Here is a 13,697-nt window from a genome sequence, read left to right as displayed (position 1 = left end):
TCATAGCTTTGTTCATAAATCACATAACTTGATACCATAATTTCGCGAAATCCCCCATCATGGTAACAAAGCATAATGATATCATCATATCATGTCACCAGACTTCGATCATTGACAAGCCGAGTTTTAACTATTTGATTTGATATTTTAAGATTAATTGACAGTTAATTCAAACTACCTCTTTACTGATTTCGGTAAACACTTTACGAAGTTTGATACTGTGAAACGAGCTGAAATACATTCTATAAAACGAAAGATGCTAACACGGACAAAACCTCCGAAACCAAGCGACTATCACTTAGCTGAACGAGGGAGTACAATGCACAACGTACAAGCTATACCTTTGTATACTGACGATAATAATGATGATGTACATTATGGCTATAATGACGACGACGATGACGACGACGACGATTAAGAGGAACAGTAGCAAGGGGATCAGGAGGGCGGGCAGGGGGATTTATCAGATATCCATTTCACTCCACAATAACGATAAAATCACAATTATCTTGCCCCAACCCCGGCAGACAAGTACCAATATTCCACTTTGTTGATCAATGTGAAAGAGGAATGCCATCAGGTTTAACACAGTATGTGTTATTCCCTATGTGTATCATCAGCCAAACTCTACATTTTAACAGACAATGGACTTAACGCATCTCCGTCTTCATTGACGGGAAATAGTGAAGAGATGTGCCGCGTTCTGTTTACATCGGTCGTAATTTTTCTTGAAAAGCAGGGGTCAGGATGTTTTGGTCACTGACACGACATCATCCGAGGAGCGTCTCCTGACGATGCCACTGGAGAATGCCCAAGGCTCTCTTGTGCTTTGCCATCAAATTTGCGAAGAATCCTCACCGGCCTGGCTAATTTTTAACAAAGTTTAGATGAATAGAGGGAGTACACTTTATAATCGTCAGTGTCGATCAAACAGTGGTTGGATCAAGAAGTTTGTCGTCTGTCTCGTACTTATTTCAACATGGACACAAACAAGGGTGAGTTGAAGTTACGAAATTTAGCACTAATCAATAATGATTGTATAACCAATATCAATTATGTTAGAAGACTCCATAATATGACATATTTGTACATTACAAGGATTGCGGTATCATACATTGAAATCTTCGATTGCACTATCTTCGACCAACGAAAGCTAATCGATGCCCATAGCAGAAGGATCTTTAAAGAGTGTTTCACCCTAGCAATTCAACACAGCGACAATTCGATAGCTTTACTGGAATTGAGGACAGTAATTTCAAATTTTGTTGTGTACGATGGCGCGGTAGTTGTTCCCTGAGACGCTGGATTGACTGTTCGCGACAAGAGTAAGATTGTTAGAAAAAAATATTACAATAAAACAATTTAGTGAAATTTCACGATAGAAGGGGCAACAGCTTTGTATAATAACACCTGCTTTAATCAGATAATAATTCCTTTTAAATCATACAGACATTGATCGTTTTATCATCCTTGATTATCATCTTTCACTTTAAGCAGCCTGCAGTTCGTGTTGACAGAAATTCAAATATTTGTAAAGTGATACTTTTCTCATGCAGCGAAATCTCAATTTTGTCCTGTAATGCCAAATTTCAAGTGTGTTTTCTAGAATATCTTTCGTATCGTCAAATTTCCGCTAAATCAAGTAAATAGGGAAAGCGAGAGACCAAATGAAACAAAAATGAAAATAGAAATACCGTAATATAGTTGCTATGGAGATTTTCTAACAATGGCCTGGCGGCATCTCAAACGTGACCCTACCAGATAAAGCTTTAAGGACATTTGATCTGGCGGTAACCCTGCGTGTTTGTTGTTTAATTTTTCAAAAGAGATGCCTTGTACCAGTGTTTGATACAAATATGTGGCACATTACATGCAGTAAGCAGTTCAATTTTCTCACCCGTCAACAACATTTCCACTGCTGAAAAAAAATCGATGATATCCTTGAATTCAATTTTTTTTTTGTGCTGTAGCCTGTACAACGTGGTTTAGGGCAGCAAACACAAAGGAAATCATCTTCCCCCTCTTTTACTTCTTGGGAAAGAAAACGATGTTGTCGCTCAATGGCATAATATGTAATCTTCTGTTGCCATGGTAATGACCATGTCCAAAACTACTTGAAATTATCAATTCTCTATTAGCATATTTTGTTTGTTTACCATTACATTTCATTTCATTTACTAGCCGGTGAAAAAGGACGGAACTCGAAAAGAAAGTAACAATGCCTATCATTGACTTATCGTGATGACCGACAGAAGTACATTAATGTCATCCTACTTTGTGTTTTCGATATACAGTGAGCCCGTCACAGCAAGACGCTGGCGAATACAATGTTCCTGGAGCAGCTCCTCCTGTAGGTCAATCAGTAAGTCCCGTATACTTCGCTTGCAACTGATAAAGGTCTTCTATTTTTTCTCATGAAAACAGGAAATCACAATTGGTACAATACTTCTCGGTGTATTAGACACACAAAATATGGAAGGCAATGTCTTGATATTTTCTATCCTTCATAAATTTAATTGATTATTTTTCAAAAGGCTACTAGTATTGATTGTCTTCGTGAGACAAAACGAAAATAAGTCACCGTAGACAGTGACTACTTTATCAAAGACAACGAGAGAAATGTCATTCTTATGGAAACTATACCTAAATGAACAAATGTGTTTCATCCATATTTTACTTTTCTGAACTTTAATCTCTCTTGTAGTCCATTATTATCATATTGCATATGCGATATGGCCACGACTCCTCACGGAATGTGAAGCAATCGATCAATCTATCACAGGTGATGTTCCTAACGTGACGAATCAAATTAATCACCACGATGTTTTCCATGTGCGATGTTGTCTTTGTGTTAATTATTGATGTCAAATCGATATGCACTGTTTCGTTATAAAGTTTTTTGCCTTCTGTCAATAGAGCAGCCCAGTCCACAGCATGTCGTCATTGTGCGGGGTACTGACCAGAGCCCTGCTAATCCGACCACTTCAAAGGACATCGGGGCTTTGGTTTACGCCATAGCCGCATGCCTGCTCTGTTTCTGGCCCGTGGGCATCGCCGCCATAGTCTATTCCGGAATGGTAGGTAGAATGCCGTTATGGTAGAATGCACCTCGGCGACAGAAATTCAGACTCTCTCACTTTTTTCACTGCGCCCCACTTCTTGCAGACTTATTTTTGAATTCGTATGAAGCAGAGTTCATGCAATCACTTCAGAAATCTGGGTGTAAAAGGATTGCCAAGCGATTTAACAACACCCACAGATATATTGATGATCTCATCAGTTTAAACAATCCTGGTATATCCAATTATCTACACCACATCTACCCAGATGATTTAGAAATAAAAGAAACAACTGAAAGTGTGGACTCGGCATCATACCTAGATGTATTGTTTGAAATTAGACATAATACACTATATACTAAGCTGTATGACGAAAGAGACGATTTCAATTTTGAAATCATAAACTTTCCCTTTTTGTCGAGCAATATACCATCATCTCCAGCTTATGGTGTGTATATTTCACAACTCCTCAGATACAGTAGAGCATGCCATTCATATGAAGACTTTCGAGTTAGACACAGCCTATTAGCTCAAAAGTTAGTGAGGCAAGGATTCTCAGAAAGTAGATTAGTGAAATCATTTAAGAAGTTCTACGGTAGATACGGAGATGTTGTATCAAAATATGACCTGTCTGTTTCTCAAATGATGAGTGACAGCATACCAAATTTTGACTCACAAAAGTAATTTGGTGAATTCACCAAATAACAATGAATTTGTCGCTTTAGGTCAATCTTGACGGGTGCGGCTAGCTGGCAGGGTACGCTTACCCATTCCGGACACCTGGTACCACCACTATTTCGTGGTTCAAGATGGCCCCATCGCCTTTGTCATCATCTATATGTTCCTTGGACCTGGTAAATTTCACAGTTTACCTTGAATGATAACGATTATTGGACCTGATTTGATGTCTATTACTACTCTTTTCTATAGTCTACCACTTGCGGGAATTCATTTTAAAGCTCTTGGTGTAAGAAAGACTGACCGTCTTAGTGTTTTGATAATCGAAAATTTTATTTTTCTTCAATAAGTTAACATAGGCATGGCGGCCATTTTGAATCCCAAATATCGGTAAATCTTGGGTAATTTGTTTCTCTAGTACCAAATTTGCACGGAGACCCCCGATTTTTATTCTTGATTTGTAACTAGAACGGTTGAAAGATTCCTCGAGGAAACTTTGAGCAAAAGTTTAAGTCTTTATCTTTCGAGGCGCATACTACCTTAATCCCACGAGACGGACGTGCATTTGGCGACCAAAAAGTTTGTAGATTTTTAAATAACATTTTATGAGGGAAATGTCTGTCTTTAATTGACATTGCTATTGGCGTTTGTTTTGATGGCGATGGTTCCAAACTATGATATTCTTTTTAGCCGATTAAGAAAACACATTTAAGACAATATTGTCTTGACCTAACTAAACGAAAAAGTTTGATAATACACTTTGGAGAAGTTGCATTATCTTGAAATTGTTTTTGTCGATTGCCTTGAGATTTGATTTTTCCCCCTTCCGTTACAATGATCAAATGTATCATTCAATCCTGCAGGCCCTGCACAACCGTGGAAAACCTGGTTTGAACGACGCAGCGGATAAATTCACCAACTACTCCTTGATACTATCGGTCACGGCCACCGTCATCGGCATCGTACTGCTCATAACGCTTATCATAATCTTGGCAGCCTAGGGTGGTATTAGCTTGTTCGCATAACATCGGCAACCGTCCGGGGTTTTGCTTTTGTGTGTACGTGTGTGTGTGTGTTTATATTTTTTGTTTGTTTTTCTTTTCGCTGTCAATATTTTACTGATCATTTCATCTTGAACCGAGTGATTTATCTTTTTTAATGAATGAACTCGTGATCTTTTACTGTCCCTTTCGAAACTCTTTCTTTTTAGCATTATGCCTCGTCATTGTATTCCGTTTTTATTTAGTGCCACAACTATGCTTCAACCTCTTCTTTCATTTTCTTTTTGAGTCATTTACGACAAAGTTGAATTGCAACACGATTACTACGCACACAATTATCAGCACATCGTAAGTCCGTCCGTCCAGGGAAAAATATTTGACTCAGGTTGTCAAATGAATGGCGTAAAATTGAAGTAATTATGGCACGATTAGGTCTGTATGTAAATATTTCAACTAGGGAAATAAGGAGAAAACTTGTCATGCAAAAGTTTCAGTATAATAAGTTTACAGCTTGTAATGTTACAGGTAGCACAGATCGCTTAAGTTGAGTATCAACTATCAGCTAAATGCAGGAACCTTGGCAAATGACTATGACCTTGGCAAAAATGGAAAAGGAACTCAATTTGTATAGCGATCGCAAACTATACTGATAATGTATTTTGCTGAACATGTAAACTGTACTGAACATGTATTTTTGCCCAATGTTCTAAATAAAATGGAGCGAATATGCCAGCAACATCAGAATATAATGGATTTATGCATCATAATATAATTGCATACATGACTGTAAATAAGTATTCACACATAAATTACTAGTCGTATGCGTTATTACATTTTAGTGTTTTGCGAAAACAGAAAAAAAACTCAAAAACCGATGAAAGACAGGGAAAATCATAATCACATACATACGCACATATGTGGAGACAGAAAGGCCCGGGACATCGACCAAACGAGCCAGACAGACAGACGGATGGTTTTAAAACTTTTAATGTCATAGCGTAGGTTCTCTTGAGGAAAAAAACTGCTATTAAGTTGATATAGATCTTGGAATTTGAGTAACACCTTTCCAACACAAACATTTTGACTGTGTTATGTAGGTCATTTTCCCCCACACTCATCATGACCTGAGTTCAAGTAGTCTAGAACATTCTCAAGGTCACTGCCCTTAATGACCTCACAACCTTGAATTTAATTAGTCATGTTCAGAATGTTCTGGAAATTTTATTAGTTGTGTAAGAGAGATAATTTTAGAACAGTAATTAGCATGTCAATAAAAGTTCTAGATTGTTCTTATATGCCTTTATGTAAGCACATGGGTATAAAAGGGACGTGCACAGCTTCCAGTCAGACTTTTGGGATCGTGTCTCTTGGGTGTTACTACAAGTGTTTCAAAAATCCAGCCGTAGTAATTTGCAAGACTTCTCAAGACCTTCACTGCCAACGCTGGATTTACTCTGTGGACTTTGTGCAACTTCAAGCCTGCAAGCCAAAGGACTGTTCATTCATCCGACAGACTGTTACAACTCTGAGACTGGAGCTTTGCCGTCCCAGCTGAGATAAGTAGTCTGTACACTTTTAAAGCTTGTACTCTATCCCTGACTTAGCAATTAGTTTTATTTTTGTAATAAATTTTGTTTAAACGTTAACTGCTGAGTTCACCCTTTTGTTCGTTTTCTCTGCACGTAACAACTGACATCCTCCCACTTAAGAAAGTTAAATATCCGTACGTATTTGTGAAATTTACAAAAATACAGTAAAGAGTTTTCAAATTCTAGATTTGCATCGGTTATCTCATTACGGCTGAAAAAGGTGAAAACAACAAATGAAATTCAAAGTCGCAACAAAATGTAGATATATGAGTTCGCGCTATAACCAGTATCCACCATAATAGCAGGGTTTTTCTCTCGACTGCGCAATTCTCAAATTGCGCATTTCGGGCCATTTTCTGCCCTTCAAAAATTACAGTGCGAAAATCGCGCACAAAACACGTATACGCCCATATGATGGTGATCCAAGCTCATATTGTAGTAACTTGTGAATTTGTTGAAATATTCCTCCTAATTTTGATGAATGGGGCAGAAATTGTCCCTTTCAGTGAACATGCAGAGAAAACACTGGAATAGTATCGTTTACTTTGGATTGGTATCATGACAGGGTTTTCACTAAGATATCTTGGCAGCGCAGAATTTGATAGTACTGGGGGGAGGCTGGAGACTGAGGGGGAGTGCCAGAGGCGGTTGTCCCTTCTCTTGCATGGCAAATTTTGAGAAATTGATGTGTGCAATTGTGCAGTTTGGAGAAAACTGATAGGGTTTTTCAATTTGTGTTTTTACTAAAACAGTTAGAACACCCCAAGTGGGAGGCATCGAAACTTTTGAGAAATTTATATTTGAAATGGTGCAATCTGATAGGTGTCTCAAATCATTTTGAACCCAAAATTGTATACCCCTTCTTTCCTCCAAATCTTGAGCAGCCCCATTGTAGCTTTTAGTTTTTTTGAGTGAACCCTCCCCCCCCCCCCCAAGCCCGTAAATAATGACGGCTCCCTAAGACCACGTAAACTTGTTGCACCGCCTTCGTTTTTGTTCATGCACAGATTTCAGCAGTGTCACACATGAAAGATCGCAAACGCTGCCATGGCCAATCCGCAATGTTGCCTTCGCATACAAACAATCCAACGTTCTGTGCAACTTTAGCAAGATGACTTGATTCTATTTGACAAGACATTCTTGTTGAGGGTAATTTACGTGAAGACAAACACAATACATTCGAGTGTTGAGACATATGTGAAAGGTACGTGATAAAAAGAGTTTTTTTTTACTCCTACGGATGTGTAAATTCATGTGAAGAGAGATATATAGCTTCAGAAAATGCCGTCCCCTCAAGTAAGCAGAGTCGAGTACTCGGCCGTGTGGGGGCGTTTTCGGGCACCCCGGCCAAAAATAAAGCCCATCCTGAATGCATTCATATGATGATCTTTGTAATCAAACAGCTAATTATTTGTTTTTTTCACACAAGACGCATTGTAATTTTAACGCATTCACAGTTATGTAGATTTGTTTTATTTGTGACTATGTTGAAATAAATTTATCTTTTTCAAAAAAAAATAAAATAAAATAAAGCCCACCGGAGCAGTCAAAGCTACGAAAATCGCCGAATTTTCCCTTTATTTCGGTACCCTATACCTGATAATCAGCTTGGTCCGTATTTCAAAATTCTGACAGCACTGATTTCATAATCTGTCTTCTGATTTCCTACTTTGAATTATGTCAAGACCAATTCCTTTTTCACGGAGGAGATGGCATTCTTGTAATTTTGCCAACACAAATTTGTAATTTTGCCAACACAAATTTGCCATAAAAATTCCTAGAACAACATTGTCAATGCGTAGGACAACTCACTGAATTCTACAGAAAACAAGTCATCGTTGATGACACAGTCCCCACTTGTTAATGGGTACTTTGATTACATGTCCTCAGAGAGGATAGAGTCCTCTTCATTAATTAGGTCTGTGATAAAAATACTTTGATACAGATGGGGCTCAATGGGCAAGAATGAGTTCCATGGTGATGAAAACATAAAACCAAAGAAGGCCATCATCCTAAAGTTCATAAAATGAGTCAACTAGGAATTAATCAACAGGATGTTGCAAAACATTTTTGCATACAATCCTAACACTTAACAGATTATCACTGGTACCATATTTCATAAAGTTTGATGCAGTATTTACAACACAATGAGATCAACATCTGTATCAAGTTTCATCACATTTGACGTTGTATTAATTTGTGGCTATATCACCCTAATTAGGAAAGTTCATTACTTATGCAATTACAAATTAATTAAAATGACACTGATAAATGTCTTTTCCAATATTAAAGCAATGTGAGCTTAACATCTGTACAAAGTTTCATGAATTTGATGCAGTATTTCTTGACATATCAGCCTATTTACGAAACTTCAATAATTGACATGTTACTGCTACATGACGTGAAACAAATTGACGAGCATATGTATGAAATAGGTCAATGTCCTTGTACCAACTTTGAATAAAATCGGTTGAAACATGTGTGAGTTATGGCTCTGTACATGAAAAAATCGTTAGAAAATGGCCGCCTGGCGGCCATATTGGATTGTATCACAAAACAAATTGACGTGCATATCTATGACATTGGTCAATGTCCTTGTACCAACTTTGAATAAAATTGGTTGAAACATGTGTGAGTTATGGCTCTGTACATGAAAAAATCGTTAGAAAATGGCCGCCTGGCGGCCATATTGGATTGTATCACAAAACAAATTGACGTGCATATCTATGACATTGGTCAATGTCCTTGTACCAACTTTGAATAAAATCGGTTGAAACATGTGTGAGTTATGGCTCTGTACATGAAAAAATCGTTAGAAAATGGCCGCCTGGCGGCCATATTGGATTGTATCACAAAACAAATTGACGTGCATATCTATGACATTGGTCAATGTCCTTGTACCAACTTTGAATAAAATCTGTTGAAACATGTCTGAGTTATGGCTCTGTACATGAAAAAATCGTTAGAAAATGGCCGCCTGGCGGCCATATTGGATCGTATCACAAAACAAATTGACGTGCATATCTATGACATTGGTCAATGTCCTTGTACCATTTTTGAATAAAATCAGTTGAAACGTGTCTGAGTTATGGCTCTGTACATGAAAAAATCGTAATAAAATGGCCGCCTGGCGGCCATATTGGATCGTATCACAAAACAAATTGACGTGCATATCTATGACATTGGTCAATGTCCTTGTACCAACTTTGAATAAAATCTGTTGAAACATGTCTGAGTTATGGCTCTGTACATGAAAAAATCGTTAGAAAATGGCCGCCTGGCGGCCATATTGGATCGTATCACAAAACAAATCGACGTGCATCTGTATGACATATGAAGTAATTATTGTACCAAGTTTGAATGAAATCGCTCCTTAACCTTGCATCTCTGAGATATCTGCGTGAACGGACGGACGGACGGACGCACGGACGCACGCACGCACGGACGCACACACGCACGCACACGACCAAACCTATAAGTCCCCCCGGACGGTGTCCGTGGGGACTAAAAAGCAAAGCGCCAAAATAGTATGCTGACTGCACAGAACAAAATGATAATACTCAAAACAAGATGATGTTAGTTTACTTAAGTCAGTCATGGCTTTCCATAAAAACCAGATATGAACTGAAAATGCCCACGTGTTTCATTATATATTGCAGTTATATGCAAACTGAACCCTTGCCACATTTCTGCAACTTCATTGAAAGTGTTATGATCAACATAACGAATAATATTCACCACAGATTAATTCTAAATCCAAATATATATCCCCAATCAGGAAAGTTCATTAAAATATGCAAATAAGGAATTGATTGAAATGTTCTCATTAAATATGCAAATTAGGAATAGGCTGAAGTAAAAATGTTAAATGACTTTTAATAATCTCGTATCATAGTATCTTTAATGTACAAAACAATTTGTCAGCTTTGGTCTGGTCAAGACAGGTAAATATCCTTAATTAGGAAAGTTCATTAAATTTGCAAATAAGGTATTGGCTAAAGTAAACCAGATATGAACTGAAAATGCTCACGTGTTTCATTATATATTGCATTTATGTGCAAGTTTGAACCTTTGCTACATGCTTTGCTACATTTAAAGAGTTATGATCAACACAATGAATTTCACCACAGATCAAATCTAAAGGTCATTAAGTATTCAAATATGTAATTAGCTGAAATAAAAATAATTAATTTCTTTGAGTACTGTCATTGTATCACAATATAGCATGTGTAATTACCTTTGGTCAAGTCCTTCAAGCTCTATATGCCAAACCGTGAAAGCTTGTTAGCTATTTATGCAAATTATGAATTAGCTGACATGAAAATGCAAAATGACTTTCAATACTGTTATAACCTGGTATAATGATCAATGTACACAGCATGTTTCGCCAAATTTTATCAAGTAAATGCCAGTATATATCCCTAATTTGGAAGGTTCATTAAATATGCATATTGGGAATTGGCTGAAAAAAATGTCAAATGACTTTCAATAATCTTGTATCATAGTATCTTTAATGATACATAGCAAGTTTTGCCAACTTTGGTCAAGTCAAAACAGATAAATATCGCTAATAAATGCGGGATATCGGACCGCAGGCGGGCGAAGATTGCATTATAAGCGCGCCAACCCAAACTCACTGCATGGACATCACATTTACGAAATCGAAGTCCAAAGTCAACTACGTCATTGTTAGAATAAGAGAGGTTTTCCATCACACGGGAGCATACCACAACAAATTTTGCACAGATGGCGTTGCACTGGCATTGAAAAAGGGTGCATGGGAGCATGGGAACGCGGGCAGTTTCCCTCGCTATGGGTAGGAAATGCATTGAGCAAGACACACTTCCGGGTTCGCAAAAAACGAGGATCCCATTTACGGGGCGCTCAAATATAACTATTTGCTGTGATACATAGCAGAGGCGTATATGTTGTGATGCTGAGAATAACATCAGTAAATAAATGACGGGTTTTAAAAGTTGACGTTTTTGCGATGAAACAGACTTCTGAAGGTAGCTCGCTTGGGGAACACGTCATCCCGGCCGCTGTCCGCTTTGACCCCAGTAATTCACACTGGTTTTGGTCGGCCCCAGGTACCCAAGTCACTTCGACCCCGTCACACTTTTGCCTACATGTCCACGGAGACGATTCAACATATTCCACAACAAAGCCAAGACAAAAATTGAAAATATCAATAAAATGGCTTCACAAAGGCTGAAATACACGATACTCGATGAAGTATGAAGTTTATGAAATGAAATCAAAATTGACAACACAAGTGTTTGTCTCGGGTAATACCACTTGAGGTTGAACTATTCTACAGACTGTTTTTTCCATACAGTGCAGTATTTGTCAGTGACAAATTAATCTTTGCAATACATTTTTTTGCGATGAGCTGGAAATTTGATTAATATCGAGTTAATGTACATAAATATTCCGTTATTACTGGGACACGTTTATTTTCTCGATCCGCTATCTGCGGACTACGTGCTGAAGTACATTGACTGTTCATGTCAACGATCGTTTCTCCCTCTGCAGAGTTTCTGTATCCCGTTCAACAATGCTGTACCTCGATCACACGATACGCTATGTAGCTGTGCAGTATTGAATCATAAAATGGCCACCTCGTCTAACAGTAACACGTATTGTCGGGATTATCGTACGGAAAAAAGACTGCAAAAGTAAGACTTATGAATCTTCATAAGAATTGAACACATCATGATTGTACACGAGTATCAACCGTGAATGCACGTTGAGCTCGGCAGTTACACAAGCATGGTACGCTACATGCGTAGCCCTATGAGTATGGCGACAGTGTCCGGCTTTGGCTACGCCGGGGGCTACGCCGCCTGCCGGAGGGTGGAGGGCGGCGTAGCCAAAGCGGACACTCTCGCCAACTCGTAGGGCTAGCTACATGCACTGCCGCGATGCCGATCGTATGCATTCCAAGGCCTATCCCGGAATTTGTTTCACAAACAACCTCAAAGGAGAGCAAACATACTTCTATGGACAATGACGAATACGTTTCTTGGCGAAGCAAAATCAAAACAGTGCAGAAGTACATGAAGTAGGTCATGGCCTTGGACTCTGTGCACGAACCTGATTGGACACTTCAATACCTTTGACCCAAAGTAATATTATTCATCAGCACTTCCATGCCATGAGGCTAGGTAGAGAACGTATTAGCCCTGCGTACGATGCTGTGTGTTCCGCTACAGCTAATAATAGCCCCGCTCACCACAGCCCTGCAAAGACCCGTACGTAGAGTTGGTGACTTCAAATCCATTTTTGGACTTGACGTAAAAAGCCAAATTACTGCCGAAATTCAGCGTTCTTGGGCCCAAGTCGTATCCCTGCCTACCTCAGCTACTCGATCGCTTCCAAAATGCCAGTCTTTTATTCTTTTTTCGTAAATAACCGTCGATGTCGGCAACTCTCTCGCTAGCCCTGCGTACGTACGCAGTGTACGCTGTGTGTTAGGAACGCACACAGGGAATGCACAGCGTACACTGCGTACGTACGCAGGGCTAGCGAGAGAGTTGCCGACATCGACGGTTATTTAGAAAAAAGAATAAAAGACTGGCATTTTTGGAAGCGATCGAGTAGCTGAGGTAGGCAGGGATATGACTTGGGCCCAAGAACGCTGAATTTCGGCAGTAATTTGGCTTTTTACGTCAAGTCCAAAAATGGATTTGAAGTCACCAACTCTACGTACGGGCCTTTGCAGGGCTGTGGTGAGCGGGGCTATTAGCTGTAGCGGAACACACAGCATCGTACGCAGGGCTAAGAACGTATGTACTCATTTCTGGCGATCGAGCAGCGAGGGAAACAATCAATTACCAAGGATAAAGCTAATTTGCTAAACGATATTTTATCTTGAATAGTGAGTTGAATGAGTAATAAAATATCATATTTTTAATGTTCAATACGAGGTTGAAACACGGAGGGACCGTGGTTGAAACCAGAGCTATCCAGCTGCAGCTGTAGCCAACCTGGACAAGCACATTTCACAGCGCCCTCAAACAGTCGATTGTTTTCACTTGTCATACGCGGCGTAACAGAAAAATTAAAACTTTCATAACTTCATTAATATCCAAGCCACGCCCACCAAAACCTTTTCAGTTCTAGCCATTTGAATTCTGAAGATGTCTACCAAATTTGACTGAAATACGTTCAGCCGTTTTTGAGAAAATGGACCAACAGACAGACAGACACACAGACAGACAGACATCGCTGCGACATATGCCCACGTGTTCACACGTGGGCAAATAACGAAATAAGTTGCATCTGTGTCAGTAAAGAAAGGGTATTGATTTTAATGTACATTTACATGCCTGACGGGAGGTATGATGAGACCATCTCAGATGCTGATA

The 13,697-nt window shown here is 39.0% G+C and overlaps 1 long non-coding RNA gene across 2 annotated transcripts; it reads left to right on the top strand.

Moving 5' to 3' along the window:
* The first annotated feature begins 523 nt into the window (after window positions 1-523).
* LOC139138169 (uncharacterized) lies at window positions 524-6,427 on the top strand. 2 transcript variants are annotated; one of them, XR_011553545.1, is made up of 5 exons: window positions 524-995; window positions 2,295-2,362; window positions 2,917-3,077; window positions 3,785-3,913; window positions 4,601-6,427. It is a non-coding gene; the product is annotated as an uncharacterized lncRNA (long non-coding RNA). The 2 variants fall into 2 exon arrangements; XR_011553546.1 differs by lacking the exon at window positions 3,785-3,913.
* Window positions 6,428-13,697: the final 7,270 nt, after the last annotated feature.

This window comes from Ptychodera flava, chromosome 8, assembly GCF_041260155.1.
Source record: "Ptychodera flava strain L36383 chromosome 8, AS_Pfla_20210202, whole genome shotgun sequence".
NCBI lineage: Eukaryota > Metazoa > Hemichordata > Enteropneusta > Ptychoderidae > Ptychodera > Ptychodera flava.
This window is presented reverse-complemented; position numbering and strand designations above follow the sequence as displayed.